Source organism: Moschus berezovskii, chromosome 1 (assembly GCF_049115385.1).
Source record: "Moschus berezovskii isolate FMDL1 chromosome 1, NW_MosBer_1.0, whole genome shotgun sequence".
NCBI classification, from domain to species: domain Eukaryota; kingdom Metazoa; phylum Chordata; class Mammalia; order Artiodactyla; family Moschidae; genus Moschus; species Moschus berezovskii.
In genome coordinates this window covers 139,201,918-139,220,070 of record NC_142460.1, presented here as the reverse complement: position 1 = coordinate 139,220,070, position 18,153 = coordinate 139,201,918, and the positions used below count along the sequence as shown (strand labels likewise).

The following is an 18,153-nucleotide window of genomic DNA, read 5'->3' as shown; positions in this document are numbered from 1 at the left end:
CTTTCTGTGAGATGGTTTGTGGAATGCAGCATAGGCACACATAAACCTAAGACCGGCATACAAATATATACTTGTTTACCAAGTGTGAAATCAGGTGAAATCCTGAAGTCCACCATTCATGAGAATGTATTTCATTATTCATAGGCTGGTTACAAAATATGGACTTATTTTCCAGGAAATGTAAGTAGAAAAAAACATGCCCCTGGCACTAAATAAAACCCTATCTGTGCAGAAGACATTCGTGGCTCCAAAAATCCTCCTGTTTAAGTGCCAGAGCTGGTCAAATACTGGCTTACATGCTGTATAAGTACTTTCTTCTTGCACCATGCTTGAGTACAGTCTGATAAATAACACTGGATGTCCATGAGTCTTAGCTATATTATTATTCATCATTTTAAAAATGTGCATTTTTGCATGTGTTTCTTTTCATCTCGGATTTTATTTTCCTATCTTCCAAATTTATCAAATTCTAAAGTTTTAATATATCATGCAAAATCTACATAAAATATATCAGAGCTCTTTGATGCATTCCTTCTGCTTACAATTAGTGGTTTATAAGAAGAGCAAATATTCATAAATACTCATTTTTCACTTTTCTGGGAAATATTTGTCATCATTTTCATGTCACAATGTGATCTGTAGTTTAAGTGAACGAGTTTCATTAAAATTGTCTAGACTTATCAGACAGAGGAGATCTGAGCAGGCAGAAAACTTTTCAACTTCACAAACACCATACAATTGTTATTTAAAGCCCCAAACTCTTTGATTTTCCTGCTGTAAAATGTAATAAGAATGGAAAAAATAATTAATTGGGCTCTCAGTTGTATAAAAATTAGTGTTTCTTCAAAGAAGCAAAGCAGGATTATTAATAAACATTTTTTTATGATTCCTCAAGTTTTTTATTAAAATATTACTAACAGTAAGATTTGAGGACAGCTTTTCTGACTACATTGTTTAAGTCAACTCAATATAGCATACTGTCTCATCACAAACATAAGAAAAATAGATTGTTAATAAGATGTCTTTTGATAGGAAAGACTCCAAATACTCATGAAATACTCATTGGGGTATATCCATCTATATTTTAAGATATCAGATTTACTTTCAATTAAAAGAAAACTTAGGTTAACTCCAATTTATTCTTACTTAGATGTTGCCGTAGGAAGCCAACAAGGGAGAAAGAAAGGGTTGCTTGATAAAAATAAAAATAAAGAAATAAAAATAAAAGTTTTAGTTTTCAACAGGAGGAGTAAAGGACTTTTAAATGTTTTTCCCCTACCATCTCAACCCCAAAACCAGAGACCGAAAGTCTGTGGGAAACTGTTAATTTAATGAGACAATAAAGCATTTCAGAACTATGATTAAAATAGTCTACCTGTTTAAATGAAGATGTAAAATGCTATTTTTTGTTACTGATGGGATAATAATCATGTTTGAAGTCCATTGACCTCTGAGGATTTTAGCTAGGTGCTTAGCTAGCTTGTGGCTTCCCTTGTGGCTCAGCTGGTAAAGAACCACCTGCAATGCAGGAGACCTGGGTTCGATCCCCGGGTTGGGAAGATGCCCTGGAGAAGGGAAAGACTACCCACTCTGGCCTAGAGAATTCCATGGACTATATAGTCCATAGGGTCGCAAAGAGTTGGAAGTGACTGAGTGACTTTCACTTTACTAGCTAGCTAAGGCTCTTCCCAGGTGGCTAAGACAGTAAAGAATCTGTCTGCAATGCAGGAGCCCTGGGTTCAATGACTGGGTTAGGAAGATTCCCTGAAGAAGGGCATGGCAACCCATTCCAGTATTCTTGCCTGGAGAATTCCACGGAGAGAGGAGCCTGGCAGGCTACAGTCCATGGGGTCATAAAGAGTTGGGCATGATTGAGCAACTAACACTTTCACTTTTAGCTAGCAGTCTACCACCAGAATTCTCCAGTGGACCAAGAAGAGTCTACACAGTAAACTATTTGTCTGAGCAAGCCTCTATTCCAACCTCCTGCTCCAAAAATCTGTTTAATATGTTGTTCTCAGATAGAGGACATTCAGTTCGGCTCAGTTCAGTTCATTCACTCAGTCATGACCGACTCTTCGTGAACCCATGGACTGCAACACACCAGTCCTCCCTGTCCATCACCAACTCCCAGAGTTTATCAGATAGTAAACTGATAAGAACAGATACCACACTTGATCTTAGCCAAAAGGCCAAGAAGCGATAAACTAAGATATTTGAATGTTTGCTCAAGTTCTGCTACCACAGCAAGATATTCATAGAAATTGTTTTTAAAAAGCAAAGCATCTGAAAGCATTTCAGGTATTTCATAAGTAGGCATGGATCATCTTTTGGATGAATATGGAGTTTTAAATTTTTAATAAAGATGTTGTCTTTCAAGAAGTCAATGTAAAATATGCTATAATTCCAAGCAACATTCTTCAATACATGCTTTTATTTTGATTATCACTATAAATAGTAGGTCAGATATACTTTTAATTGACCTAATGGAAACCTTAAATAACATGGTGTTAAATCATAAAGAAATTATTTATTTTACTGAATAATGAGTCTAAAACTTGGTTCAGCACCAATGGTGTGGTCAGAGTTTCTGATTTTCACATTTTGGCTTGACCAATTTAGTATACTACCATTTCATTTTCATGTTCACTGTTTCATGATCTCAAAAGGACTGTTGAAGTTCCAGGAATTTTATTCAGAGGCAAGACAGGAAGATAAGAAGGCCCCAGGGACACACTGATACACACAGTGCCCCCAAACCTGCAGCAGGCCACTGCTGACCCATGCCTCTGCCAGAGACTGCTGGTCACTATGCTATCCAATATGCTACTGGAGATTAGTGGAGAAATAGCTCCAGAAAGAATGAAGAGATGGAGCCAAAGCAAAAGCAACACCTATTGTGGATGTGACTGGTGATGGAGGTAAAGTCCGATGCTGTGAAGAACAATATTGCCCCGATGCTGTAAAGAACAATATTGCATAGGAACCTAGAATGTTAGGTCCATAAATCAAGGTGAATTGGAAGTGGTCAAACAGGAGGTGGCAAGAGTGAACATCAGCATTTTAGGAATCAGCAAACTGAAATGGACTGCAATGAGTGAATTTAACTCAGATGACCTTTATATCTACTACTGTGGGCAGGAATCCCTTAGAAGAAATGGAGTAGCTGTCATAGTCAACAAAAGAGTCCGAAATGCAGTATCTGGATTCAGTCTCCAAAATGACAGAATGATCTCTGTTTGTTTCCAAGACAAACCAGTCAATATCACAGTAATCCAAGTTTATGCCCTGACCAGTAAGGCTGAAGAGGCTGAAGCTGAATGGTTCTATGAAGACCTATAAGACCTTCTAGAACTAAAATCCAAAAAAAGATGTCCTTTTCATTGTAGGGGACTGGAATGCAAAAGTAGGAAGTCAAGAAATACCTGGAGTAACAAGCAAATTTGGCCTTGGAGTACAGAATGAAGCAGGGCAAAATATAATAGAAATTTGCCAAGGGAACCCATTGGTCACAGCAAACATGCTCTTCCAACAATGTAAGAGAAGACTTTACACATGGACATCACCAGATGGTCAATACTGAAATCAAATTGATTATACTCTTAGCAGCCAAAGATTGAGAAGCTCTATATGGTCAGCAAAAACAAGACTGGGAGCTGACTGTGGTTCAGATCACGAACTCCTTATTGCCAAATTCAGACTTAAATTGAATAAAGTAGAGAAAATCACTAGACCATTCAGGTATGACCTAAATCAAATCCCTTACAGTGGAAGTGACAAATAGATTCAAGGGATTAGACCTGATAGACAGAGTGAGTAAAGAACTATGGATGGAGGTTTGTGACTTTGTACATGAGGCAGTGATCAAACCATCCCCAAGAAAAAGAAATGCAAAAAGGCAAAATGGTTGTCTGACAAGGCATTACAAATAGCTGAGGAGGGAAGAGAGTGAAAAGCAAAGGAGAAAAGGAAAGACATACCCATTTGAATGCAGAGTTCCAAAGAATAGCAAGGAGAGAGAAGAAAGCCTTCCTCAGTGATCAATACAAAGAAATAGAGGAAAACAATAGAATGGGAAAGACTAGAGATCTCTTCAAGAAAATTAAAGATACCAAGGGAACACTTCATGCCAAGATGGGCTCAATAAAGGACAGAAATTGTATGGACCTAACAGAAGCAGAAGATGTTAAGAAGAGGTTGCAAGACTACACAGAAAAACTATACAAAAACGATCTTCACAACCCAGATAATCACGATGGTATGATCATTCACCTAGCCAGACATCCTGGAATGCCAAGTCAAGTGGGCCTTAGGAAGCATCACTACGAACAAAGCTAGTGGAGGTTATGGAATTCCAGCTGAGCTATTTCAAAACCTAAAAGATGATGCTGTGAAAGTGTTGCACTGAATATGCTGGAGAATTTGAAAGTGTAGTAGTGGCCACAGGACTGGAAAAGGTCAGTTTTCATTCCAATCCCAAAGAAAGGCAATGCCAAAGAATGCTCAAACTGCCACATAATTGCACTCATCTCACACGCTAGCAAAGTAATGCTCAAAATTCTCCAAGACATGTTTCAACAGTACATGAACTGTGAACTTCCAGATGTTCAAGTTGGATTTAGAAAAGGCAGAGGAACCAGAAATCTAATTGCCAACATCTGTTGGATCATTGAAAAAGCAAGAGAGTTCCAGTAAAGCACCTACTTCTGCTTTATTGACTATGCCAAAGCCTTTGACTGTGTGGATCACAACAAAATGTGGAAAATTCTTAAAGGGATGGGAATACCAGACCACCTGACCTGCCTCCTGAGCAATCTGTATGCAGATCAAGAAGTAACAGTTAGAACTGGATGTGGAACAATGGACTGGTTCCAAATCGGGAAATGAGTATATCAAGGCTATATATTGTCACCTTGCTTATTTAACTTGTATGCAGAGTGCATCATGAGAAATGCTGGACTGGATGAATCACAAGCTGGAATCAAGATTGCTGGGAGAAATATCAATAACCTCAGATATGCAGATGACATCACACTAATGGCAGAAGGCAGAGAAGAACTAAAGAGCCTCTTGATGATAGTGAAAGAGAAGATTGAAAAAGTTGGCTTAAAGCTCAACATTCAGAAAATTGAGATCATGGCATCTGGTCCCATCACTTCATGGCAAATAGATGGGGAAACAATGGAAACAGTGACAGACTTTATTTTTGAGAGCTCCAAAAGCAAAAAAAAAAAATCACTGCAGATGGTGACTGCAGCCATGAAATTAAAAGATGCTTACTCCTTGGAAGAAAATTTATGACCAACCTTGACAGCATATTGAAAAGCAGAGAGATATTACTTTGCCAACAAAGGTCCGTCTAGTCAAAGCTAAAGTTTTTCCAGTAGTCATGTGTGCATGTGAGAGTTGGACTATAAGGAAAGCAGAGTGCCGAAGAATTGATGCTTTGCAGCTGTGGTGTTGGAGAAGACTCTTGAGAGTCCCTTGGACTGCAAGGAGATCCAACCAGTCCATCCTAAAGGACATCGGTCCTGAATATTCATTGGAAGGACTGATGCTGAAGCTGAAACTCCAATACTTTGGCCACCTGATGTGAAGAACTGACTCATTGGAAAAGACCCTGATGCTGGGACAGATCGAAGACAGGAGGAGAAAGGGACGACAGAGGATGAGATGGTTGGATGGCATCACTGATTCAATGGACGTGTGTTTGAGTAATCTCCGGAAGTTGGTGATGGACAAGGAGGCCTGGCATGCTGCAGTCCATGGGGTCACAAAGAGTCTTACATGACTGAGTGACTGAATAAAATGGAACTGAATTTTCTTTTCATTATAAATAATTTTACTGCTTATCAATATATCTCTTCCGTCTATGAACTTAATGAATATAAACTATAGCTTTTTTGTCAAATTTATTTTATTCAATTAGTATGCGATTTAGGGGAGATTCATTTGTGTGTGTAGCTGTCCTTCATTCAGTGTCCCCACTAAATAGTATTCCATTTTAAGATTATTTTCCATTCTGTTTTTGATGGACATTTTGGCTTTCGTGTAATTTGTTATTAATATTAGTACATATTTACTCCATAAATGAAAACTGGAGAGCATACATTATGTGTGCATTCACCTTTCCTGTGGAATTCCAAGCTGGTTTTGAACGTGCTTGAGTCAGTTTGTACATCACACCACCATTGTACCAAAGTTCCTGTTGTTCTATATGTGTGCTTATATGTAACAGTGTCAGATTTTTAACTTTTGCCTGAAAATTGGGGTGAGAAATGGTGACTCCATGGTTCTAACTTGCATTTACTTTTTATTACTAATGACATTGAACATCTTTTCATGCTATTGACTAGTTTTCATTTCCTTTTTGGTATATGCTATTTAAGGCTATTCGATTTTCTATTGGTTGTAACTTTCTTAGTGATTTATGTGATTATATAATCTGGATTCCAGGTTTTTGGTTGTTATCAATAGTAAAAACTTTCTTCTTTATTTGTTTTTATTTGCTTTTACTTTCTTCACGGTGTCTAGATGAAGATACGTGTTAAACATTACTGTCATTGGATATATCACTTTCTCCTATGAGACTTGTACATTGTGTATTATATTCAAAAAATCTTTCAGACCTTATTTAAAATAACTTTTAAACTCAAAATCTTTAAGATATTTCATGTTTACTTCTTTAGTACACTTGAAGATGATTTTTAGTGTATAAAGTGGGCTAGAAAAATTGATGTGTTTTTCTTTTTCTGATAGTCATTCCAGTACCATTATTGGAGTGTCACTTCTTTCTATACATAACTACATGTTGTCCTTGTATATCAAGAGTTTATATAACAATGGTTTGTTTTTGGACTTTTTAACTAGCTGCAATGTTTTATCCCATGCACATACCGCACTGTCAGTATGTAATTCATTTTATTATCTGCTAGGGAGGTCTCAATTCTGTCTTTTTCTCTAAGATGTTCTTAGTTACTCTTGGCCCTTAAACTACCAAATACAATTTTATAACCTGCAAATCAAATACAATAGAGAAACATTTGGCAATATGATTGTTGTTGCTTGAATTTATTGATTAATTTGAGGAACATTAACAATTTTCCCATCTTCTAATCCTAGTAAATGGAGAAGGCAACGGCACCCCACTCTGGTACTCTTGCCTGGAAAATCCCATGGACGGAGGAGCCTGGTAGGCTGCAGTCCATGGGGTCGCTGAGGCTCAGACACGACTGAGCGACTTCACTTTCACTTTTCACTTTCATGCATTGGAGAAAGAAATGGCAACCCACTCCAGTGTTCTTGCCTGGAGAATCCCAGGGATGGGGGAGCCTGGTGGACTGCCATCTAGTCGCACAGAGTCGGGCATGACTGAAGCGACTTAGCAGCAGCAGCAGCAATCCTAGTACATATTTATTTAGATCTCCTTTAAGTTGTTTCACTGAGATTTAATCATATCACACACAAAGGTCTGGCACATCTTTTGTTAAAGGCATTCCTAGTTACTTCCTGTTTAGAGTCATCATAAATTTTTGTTGTTATTTGTTTTGTTTTTACTAAGAACTTAAGAACAGTTTTAATTTCACAACAAAACTGGGTGGAAGTACAGAGATTTCTCATATCCCTCCTTATCCCCACACATCTGTGATTTCCATTATCAACACTACTCACTAGAATGGTACGCTTGTTACAGTCGGTGAATCTACATTGACAGATCGTAATTACCCAAAGCCTATTATGGTTTACTCTTAGTACTATAATTCTGTGAGTTAGAACAAATATATAATGACATGTATCCATCATTATAGTATCATTACAGAGCATATTAAAAAGCAGAGACATTACTTTGCCAACAAAGGTCCGTCTAGTCAAGGCTATGGTTTTTCCAGTGGCCATGCATGTATGTGAAAGTTGGACTGTGAAGAAAGCTGATCGCTGAAGAATTGATGCTTTTGAACGGTGGTGTTGGAGAAGACTCTTGAGAGTCCCTTGGACTGCAAGGAGATCCAACCAGTCCATTCTAAAGAAGATCAATCCTGGGTGCTCATTGGAAGGACTGATGCTAAAGCTGAAATTCCAATACTTTGGCCACCTCATGCGAAGAGTTGACTCACTGGAAAAGACTCTGTTGCTGGGAGGGATTGGGGGCAGGAGGAAAAGGGGATGACAGAGAATGAGATGACTGGAATGCATCACCGACTCTATGGACATGAGTTTGAGTGAACTCCGGGAGTTGGTGATGGACAGGGAGGCCTGGCGTGCTGTGGTTCATGGGGTCCCAAAGAGTCAGACATGACTGAGCGACTGAACTGAACTGAACAGAGTAGTTTCACCTCCCTAAAAATTCTCTGCACTCTATTCATATCTCTCCCCACTCAAACCCTGCTAAACACTGATCTTTTTATTGTCTCTATAGCTTTACTTTTTCCAGGATGTCATGTAGTTGGAATTATGCAGAGTAAGATCTTTTCAGACTGATTTCTTTCACTTTGTAATATGCATTTAAGTTCCTCTGTACCTTTTTATGTTTTGATAGTGCATCTCTTTTTAGCACTGAATAATGTTCCATTGTCTGGATGTTCTTCAGGTTATTTAGTCATTCACCTATGGAAGGATGTGTTGGTTGTTTCCAAGTTTTAGCAATTATGAATAGAGCTTCTATAGACATCTGTGTGCAAGTTTTTGTGTGGTTGTAAGTTTTCTACTTCTTTGGGTAAATGCCAAAGAATGCATTTGCTGATTCATATGGTAAGAGTATGTTTAGTTTTCTAAGAAACTGTCAAACTGTCTTCCAAAATGGCTACACCATTTCACATTCCCACCAGCAATGTATAAGAAGTCCTACTGTTCAGCTCCTCATCAGCATTTGCTGTAGATGTTCCAGATAATGGCCATTGTACTAGGTATGTGGTGGTATCTTGTTTTAATTTGCATTTTTCTGATGTTTTATGATGTGAAATATCTTTTCATATGCTTATTTGCATCTGTATACTTCCTTTGGTGAGATATTGTAAGGTCTTTTTGCCATTTTTTAAAATCCAGTTCATTTCTTATTGTTCAGTTTTAAGAGCTTTTCGTGTATTTTTATATAACCCTTTATCAAAAGTCTTTTGCAAATATTTTATCCAAGCCTATGGCTTATCTTTTCATTCTGTTGCCATTATTTTTCACAGAGCAGAAGTTTTAAATTTTTTTTTTTTTATGTTATAAACATTTACAAATTCCTCTTTGAAGACTGCTTTATCTGAATTCCATAGAGTTTACTATGTTATATTTTCATTTTCATTCAGTTAAAATATTTTCTCATTTCCTTTGAGACAGACTATTTAAGGCATAGATTATTTTGAATCATGAACTTAAACTTTCAAGTGTTCAGGAATTTTCTTGTTTTCTTTTTGTTATTGTTTTTATTATAATTCCAATATGGTCAAAGAACATACTTTGTATGATTTCCATTATTATATATTGGTCAATGTGTGTATTATAATCCAGAGTCTCATCCATCTTGGTGAATATTCCCTGTGCTCCCAGAAAGAAAGTGTATTTTGCTGTTCTTCGGTGGAGTTCTATAAATATGAAGTAAATCAGGTTAGCTGGTAGTATTATTTTGTTCTATATCCTTGCTGACTTTCTTTTAAGTACTTTTATTTATTGCTGAAAAAGACTGTTCAAGTCTCCAACTATAATTTTGTTTTTAGCTCTGTAGGTTTTTGCTTTGTATATTTTGAATATCTGTTGTTAGGTTCATATACATTGGGAATTATTGTGGCATTTTGGTAAGTCGAAACTTCTTTTTTCCATCATGTAATGTCCTTTATTCCTGGCAATGTTTTTTGCTCTGAAGTCTGAGGCCTGGCGTGCTGCGATTCATGGGGTCACAGAGTCGGGCACGACTGAGTGACTGAACTGAACAGAACAGCTTTGTTATATTAGCACAGTCAGTCCAGTTTTCTTCTGACTAGTTCTTGCATAGTATATCATTTCTCATCATTATTTCAACCTACCTATAGCATTACATTTTAAGTGACTAATTTTAGAAAGTAATTTAAAATTTTTTTAATTTTCTAAATTTGTTCTGACCATCTTTGCTTTTTAATGGTATCTTCAGATCACATATATTTAATATAATTATAGATATGTTTAGATTTAAAACTATCATTTTTGTTTTGTTTTGTTTTCTGTTTTTTCTGTGTGTTCCCTTTACTTTGCATTATTCTGCTTCCCATTTCCAGTTTCCTTTGGGTTAAAAATTTTAAGATTAATTCAAGACTATATATTTACTCTTCCTGTTGCTTTTCCTTCATTCCTAAAGTCACAAGTATTTTTCTAGAATCATTTTCCTTCTTTCCGAGAAGCTTCCTTTTAGAAAATTCTTTCAAAGCAGATAGATATAAATCTCTCAGTTTTTCTTCCTCTGAGAATATTTTTAATTTACATTCACTACTGAAGAATACTTTATTTAGATAAAAATTCTAGATTGACATTTTTTTCTTTCAACATTTTAAGAATTTTATACCAGTTCTTTTTGTTTTTTTTGGTTTTCTGATAAGAAATCTCAGTTGTGTGAATGTGTATTCCCTCTTTAGTTGATGTGTCATTTTCTTTGAATGCTTTCAATATTTTTTCTTTATTTTGGGATTTTAACAGTTTGATTATGCTGTATCTGGGCATAGATTTCTCTGGGTTTACCTGGATCAGATGGTAAAGGAGACCTGGGTTTGATCTCTGGGTTGAGAAGATTCGCCGGATAAGGGAATGGCTACCCACTCCATTATTCTTGCCTGGAGAATTCCATGGACAGAGGAACCTAGTGGGCTACAGTCCATGGGGTTGCAAAGAGTCAGACATCACTGAGCAACTAACACTTTTGCTTTATTTTTCACCTTAGCTTCTTGAACCTCTAGATTTAAGGTTGTTGGTTTGTTTCATTTTGTTTGATTTTTTTCCCCCGAACATGGGAAGATTTCAGCCATTATTTAATCTTTTTTTCATCACTATCTTATTTCTCCTATTTTTCTGGAACTCTATTGGTGTATTGTTAGGCTTCCTGGTATTTTCCCATGGATTCCTGAGACTATTTTTCTTACTGTTTTTCTCTCTCTTGTTCAGATTAAATTATTTCTATTGTTCAGTCTTCAAGTTTACTGAATGACTCTTTCCTCTGTCACGTTCATTCAGCTACTGAGCCCATTCAATGAGATTGGGGAAGGGGGAGGTCACTGTTATATTTTGCAATGTTAAAATTTCAATTTGATTCTTCTTAATTTCTTTGCTGAAACTTTTCAGTTTAACACTTACTGCAAGAGTGTTCATGACTGCTTCTTGAAGCATTTGTATAATAGCTACATTGAAGTCTTTGTCAGATATTTCCAACATTTGTATCCTCATAACATTAGTGTCTATTGATTGTCTTTTCCCAGATGAATTGAAGTGTTTGTGGTTATTTGTATACCAAGTCATTTTAGACATATTGTGAATTACTTTCAGTTCAGTTCAGTTCAGTCGCTCAGTCGTGTCCGACTCTCTGTGATCCCATGAATCACAGCACGCCAGGTCTCCCTGTCCATCACCAACTCCCAGAGTTCACCCAAACTCATGTCCATCGAGTCGGTGATGCCATCCAGCCACCTCATTCTCTGTCGTCCCCTTCTCTTCCCGCCCCCAACCTTTCCCAGCATCAGAGTCTTTTCCAGTGAGTCAACTCGTCGCATGAGGTGGCCAAAGTATTGGAGTTTCAGCTTTAGCATAAGTCCTTCCAATGAACACCCAGGACTGATCTCCTTTAGAATGGACTGGTTGGATCTCCTTGCAGTCCAAGGGACTCTCAAGCGTCTTCTCCAGCACCACAGTTCAAAAGCATCAATTCTTCGGCACTCAGCTTTCTTCACAGTCCAACTCTCACATCCATACATGACCATAGGAAAAACCATAGCCTTGACTAGACAGACCTTGATTGGCAAAGTAATGTCTCTGCTTTTTAATTTACTATCTAGGTTGGTCATAACTTTCCTTCCAAGGAGCAAGCGTCTTTTAATTTCATGACTGCAATTTAAGAGACTTTAATTCTTATTTGAACTCTATGCAGAATATTGGTATTTTTGTTTTAGTAAATTCAGGCCACATGTTGTAATCTACACCTTGTGAGCTATGGTTTTAGTGTTATTTAAGTTTTTAAAACCTTTGTTATGCTCTTAATTCTCTCTTGGATGTGTGTCCCACAGTGGTCAGTCCAAGACCTACTCTAACTTTTTAGTTTAGTTTTTAAAACAAATGGGATGAGATCTATGCATATACAGATTAAGGAGAAGCCCTGATTTTCCTAAACTATATTTTTGGATCACTTTTATAAGCTCCTCCCTCTCCATGATCTCCTCCTGTACTTTGATTTCCAGGAGCTTCAGTTTTTGGTGGGGATCTCTAGTGAAATCACTTGTCATCCTCTGTGATGTACTTCCATGATGGGACCCACACTCTGGCCTAACTGGAGTGAGGACAGAGAGACATATAAAGCAATGGGCCAGTCCTATTCTTTTGAAGCTACTGCTACAATCAAAGGAGAAAAATGTGCCCTTCCCTCAGAGCTTTAGCCTTTTCAGCTTTCTGTATATCTCTGTATTTCCTGCAAAAGAGTTCCCTGAAGACTGGGGCAAGAAAATAGAACCAAGCAGTGAGGAAAAAAATAATGATGAATTTCTATATTTCCTCTCAGCATTAGGAGTTCCTGTTTCTGGTCTTCAAGACAGAACTAGAGAGCTTATCCAAAAGCTCTCACTCTCTGCCACAGGTCACACTCATGAGTTTACAGCTGCACTGCATTCAGTCAAGAGTACTGGTGGAAAAGAAATTGTAAACTCACTGTCTATTCAGTGTTACTTTGAAATTGTAGTGTTCGTCTCTATTCTTCCTACTGCAGAGAAATTTTAGACTTGCCACAGGTGCTCCATGCATTCTGTCCTGGTTTCGTAGATGTACTTAGTGGGAAAGGTGAAATGTGCTTATTCCATTTCATCCAAAATGCCATCTTATTCTTTATAATTTCATAGTCCTTGAAAAAATTATTTCACAATTATCTTATAGTTATCACATATTTTATTTCATTTGCTATGTCTGACAATTCCTGTATATAAAGTATTTTCCTATTATTATTGCTGCTGCCTCTTTACTGTGACTTGTCAAGATTTTCAGTTATCTGGAATCCTATTAGAAATTCTTTGAGAACTAGGTTAAAAGTAGACTCTCAGAGGATTTCTCTTAGTTTTTAGAAGTTGAGTGCATTACCTATTTGAGGTAACAGAAAATTAAAATATTGACCTGAGTTTGTTCAGACCATACTAATACGAATTCTAACTCCAAACTGGTGTAAGGTAGGCTTGTGATTATGTTTTAGAGGCAGACATATGTTTTTTTCTTTTGTTTTTTCTATTTTCTTTTTTCAGTGCTGAGATTCAAGATAATACATTTGTCTTGAAGTTGAAGGAAGGAGGTTTGTTGGATATGTCTCCTTTTAGACTCCTCTACCTGATAAAGAAGCCCAGAAACCCATTTCTAGTCCCTGTTGCCACGGAGGTATGGACAGCAAAGTTCAGTGCTTCTACTTCTTCAACAGTCACCTGAAGATTCCTGCCTTCAGATGGACTTTGACGAGTATTTCTCACTTTCCTGTGAGTACCTCCCCATATTTAAACTGTTTTATTTTAATTTATCTGATACTCTAGTTATTTTCATTGAGTCTACCTAATGAACTAAGTAACCATACAACTGGAAATGAAACTTTCTATAAGTTTGTTTTAATGGTGGTTTTTTTTCATATTTCTGGAATATTCAGGTGGCTGTATTTGTGCATCTAATTTTTTAAGTGATAGAAAAACATTTTTGCTTTTTAAATTTTTATTTTCTTGTTTAGTTACACTCAAGGAAAACAATTTGACAGCATTGTTTTCTTTGTATTTTTAAAATCTGATTATACAGATGTTATCCTAGTGTTTATCTTAGAATTCTATTATTTTAAAAATGTTACAACTTATAAAACTAAGCATACTCTTACCATATGACTCATCACTCAAACTCCCTGGTTTTTACCCAAGGGAGGTGAAAATTGATGTCTGCACAAAAGTCTGTTTATAAAAGCTTATTTCACAATTGCTAAAACTTGGAAACAGTCAAGATGTCCTTCAGTAAACGAATGGATAAATAAACTAGTACATCCAGATAATGGAATATTATTTAACATTACAAAGAAATGAGTTATCCAGTCATAACAAGACATGGAGGAACTTTGAATGCATATTACAGAGTGAAAGAAGCCAATCTGAAAAGTCTTCATACTGAATGATTCCAACCATATGAAATATGCCTCTGGAAAATGCAAAACCATAGAGGCAGTAAAAAATTTAATAGTTGCCAGAGGTTAGGTGAGACAGAAGGATGAATAGGCAGAGCACAGAGGATTTTTAAGGCAGTAAAACTACTCTGTAGGATACTATAACAGTGGGTGCACATCATTATGTGTTTGTCCAAACCCATAGAATATAAAACATGAAGTGTGAAATGTAAAGTAAACTGGGGGCTTTGGGTGATAATGATGTGTCAAACTATGTTCACCAATTATAAAAAAAAGTACCATTATGTCAGTTCAGTTCAGTCTCTCAGTCGTGTCTGACTCTTTGCGACCCCATGAATCACAGCACGCCAGGCCTCCCTGTCTAGCACCAACTCCTGGAGTTCACCCAAACTAATGTCCATCAAGTCAGTGATGCCATCCAGCCATCTCATTCCTGTTGTCCCCTTCTCCTTCTGCCCCAATTCCTCCCAGCAACAGGGTCTTTTTCAATGAGTCAACTCTTCATATGAGGTGGCCAAAGTATTGGAGTTTCAGCCTCACCATCAGTCCTTCAATGAACACCCAGGACTGATCTCCTTTAGGATGGACTGGTTGGATCTCCTTGCAGTCCAAGGGACTCTCAAGAGTCTTCTCCAATAACACAGTTCAAAAGCATCAATTCTTCAGTGCACTAGACGGAAATGTAACAAAGGTTGGCAAAGTAATGTCTCTGCTTTTTAATATGCTATCTAGGTTGGTCATAACTTCCCTTCCAAGGAGTAAGCGTCTTTTCATTTCATGGCTGCAATCACCATCTGCAGTGATTTTGGAGCCCAGAAAAATAAAGTCTGACACTGTTTCCACTGTTTCCCCATCTATTTGCCATGGAGTGATGGGACCAGATGCCATGATCTTAGTTTTCTGAACGTTGAGCTTTCAACCAACTTTTTCACTCTCCTCTTTCACTTTCATCAAGAGACTTTTTAGTTCCTCTTCACTTTCTGCCATAAAGGTGGTGTCATCTGCATATCTGAGGTTATTGATATTTCTCCCGGCAATCTTGAGTCCAGCTTGTGCTTCCTCCAGCCCAGCGGGATGCCAATAATGGGAGAGGTTATGCTTGTATGGGGGTAAGAAGTATGTGGAAAACTCTTTCACTCAGTTTTGCTCTGAACCTACTGCTACTGCTGCTGCTAAGTCACTTCAGTCGTGTCCGACTCTGTGTGACCCCATAGATGGAAGCCCACCAGGCTCCCCCTTCCCTGGGATTCTCCAGGCAAGAACACTGGAGTGGGTTGCCATTTCCTTAAGTACTCTAAAAAATAGTCTATTAAAAATAAAGGTACACAGAAAATTTTGTTATAACCACACTATGTAGATACTAGACTCAACTAATTGCTGAGTAAGAAAACATAAATCATTTACCATATCATTATCTTTAAACATAATATTAGATGCTAAGAACAAAATTGAAAGAAAAAATCTTGCTTATCCTATTGTATAATTTAATAATTTATTCTATCAATAAATATAGTCATTCTCTAATTAAGCTTCCCTTTTGGCTGAGCTGGTAAAGAATCCGCCTTCAATGGGGAGACCTTGGTTCAGTCCCTGGGTTGGGAAGATCCCCTGGAGAAGGGAAAGGCTACCCACTCCAGTATTCTGGCCTGGAGAATTCCATGGACTGTATAGTCCATGGGGTCACAAAAAGTCGGACACAACTGAGAGACTTTCACTTTCCCTTCACTTTTCACTTTCTCCAATTAGTAGCTAGAAACTATGTAGATGGAGTTATTGTTTGTCAAATTAAATTATAAGCTCATATTATTTGTAGAATTGCATAAGAGCATGGAACAAACTTTCTCCATTTTATTCTAAGTACCTGATATTTCTTAAAATAGAAATTATTAATTTTTCATAGCTCTGTAAAAATATTATAGCTATAAAGCTGTTATAAATAAAAGGATCTCTTTTTATACTCTATTTTCTTATACTCTATTTTTATACTCTATTTTCTTTTCTTCTACTCTATTTGCAATCTATTAGTTTTTATTGCATGTTCTATCTACTTTAAATTTCTTGGTTATTAACAGAAAACTATTTTGTAGTAATCAGAAAAGACTGAGGAGGGAGTTTCTGACTTAAACTATCCAAAAAACTCCAATCAGTTTTAACATACTACATGCTTATATGTAGTTTATTAGAACTTTCAATATATTGGCATTCTTCCTTTTCACTTATATTTTATTTATATTACTCATTAAAAATCTTCTAATTTTGATAACTTGAAGGCACTTAACTGTGGAAATGCCTGAAAAACTCTAAAAGTGTAAGCTATTCTATAAAACATAATTTGTACTAATTGAACATGTATATATATAATAAACTAAAATACAATGTAGCAATTACCATGAATAATGTTTATCAAATTTTATTTGTGTATTGTATATTATACACACATGCTATATATACATCATAATATATAATTTGATGGAAATTATTCAATTAAAATTAAATACAACTGTTATATCTTAGCATATTATAAATACAACAATATATTAACATTTAGCTAGCAATAGAAAAAGCTGAATGAATGCTGAAAGCTGATTAATTTAATGAAGTTTGAAAAAGCTAATGAAGTTAAGATTTCAGTCCCATTTTTGTGATAGAAGGACTTACAATTTTAGTGACACATTTTAGTTTATGTACCATAAAAGTTGGCAATTTGATCTCTGGTGCCTCTGCCTTTTCTAAAACCTGCTTGAACATCTGGGAGTTCACGGTTTACATACTGCTGAAGCCTGGCTTGGAGAATTTTGAGCATGACTTTACTAGCGTGTGAGATGAGTGCAATTGTGCGGTAGTTTGAGCATTCTTTGGCATTGCCTTTCTTTGGGATTGGAATGAAGACTGACCTCTTCCAGTCCTGTGGCCACTGCTGAGTTTTCCAAATCTGCTGGCATATTGAGTGCAGCACTTTCACAGCATCATCTTTCAAGACTTGAAATAGCTCAACTGGAATTCCATCACCACCACTAGCTTTGTTCGTAGTGATGCTTTCTAAGGCCCACTTGACTTCACATTCCAAGATGTCTGGCTCTAGGTCAGTGATCACATTATCGTGACTATCTTGGTCGTGAAGATCTTTTTTGTACAGTTCTTCTGTGTATTCCTGCCACCTCTTCTTAATATCTTCTGCTTCTGTTAGGTCCATACCATTTCTGTCCTTTATCGAGCCCATCTTTGCATAAAAATTTCCCTTGGAATCTCTAATTTTCATGAAGAGGTCTCTTGTTTTTCCCATTCTGTTGTTTTCCTCTATTTCTTTGCATTGATCACTGAGGAAGGCTTTCTTATCTCTCCTTGCTATTCTTTGGAACTCTGCATTCAGATGCTTATATCTTTCCTTTTCTCCTTTGCTTTTCGCCTCTCTTCTTTTTACAGCTATTTGTAAGGCCTCCTCAGACAGCCATTTCGCTCTTTTGCATTTCTTTTCCATGGGGATGGTCTTGGTCCCTGTCTCCTGTACAATGTCACGAACCTCCGTCCAGAGTTCATCAGGCACTCTATCAATCAGATCTAGTCATGGAGAAAGCAAGAGAGTTTCAGAAAAACATCTATTTCTGCTTCATTGACTATGCCAAAGCCTTTGACTGTGTGGATCACAATAAACTGTGGAACATTCTGAAAGAGATGGGAATCCCAGACCACCTGACCTGCCTCTTGAGAAACCTGTATGCAGGTCAGGAAGCAACAGTTAGAACCGGTCATGGAACAACAGACTGGTTCCAAATAGGAAAAGGAGTGCGTCAAGGTTGTATATTGTCACCTTG

At 37.0% G+C, this 18,153-nt stretch overlaps 1 pseudogene; it reads right to left on the bottom strand.

Annotated features, from left to right (window-relative positions):
- Window positions 1–1,915: 1,915 nt before the first annotated feature.
- LOC129553891 (U2 spliceosomal RNA) lies at window positions 1,916–2,204 on the bottom strand (annotated as a pseudogene).
- Window positions 2,205–18,153: the final 15,949 nt, after the last annotated feature.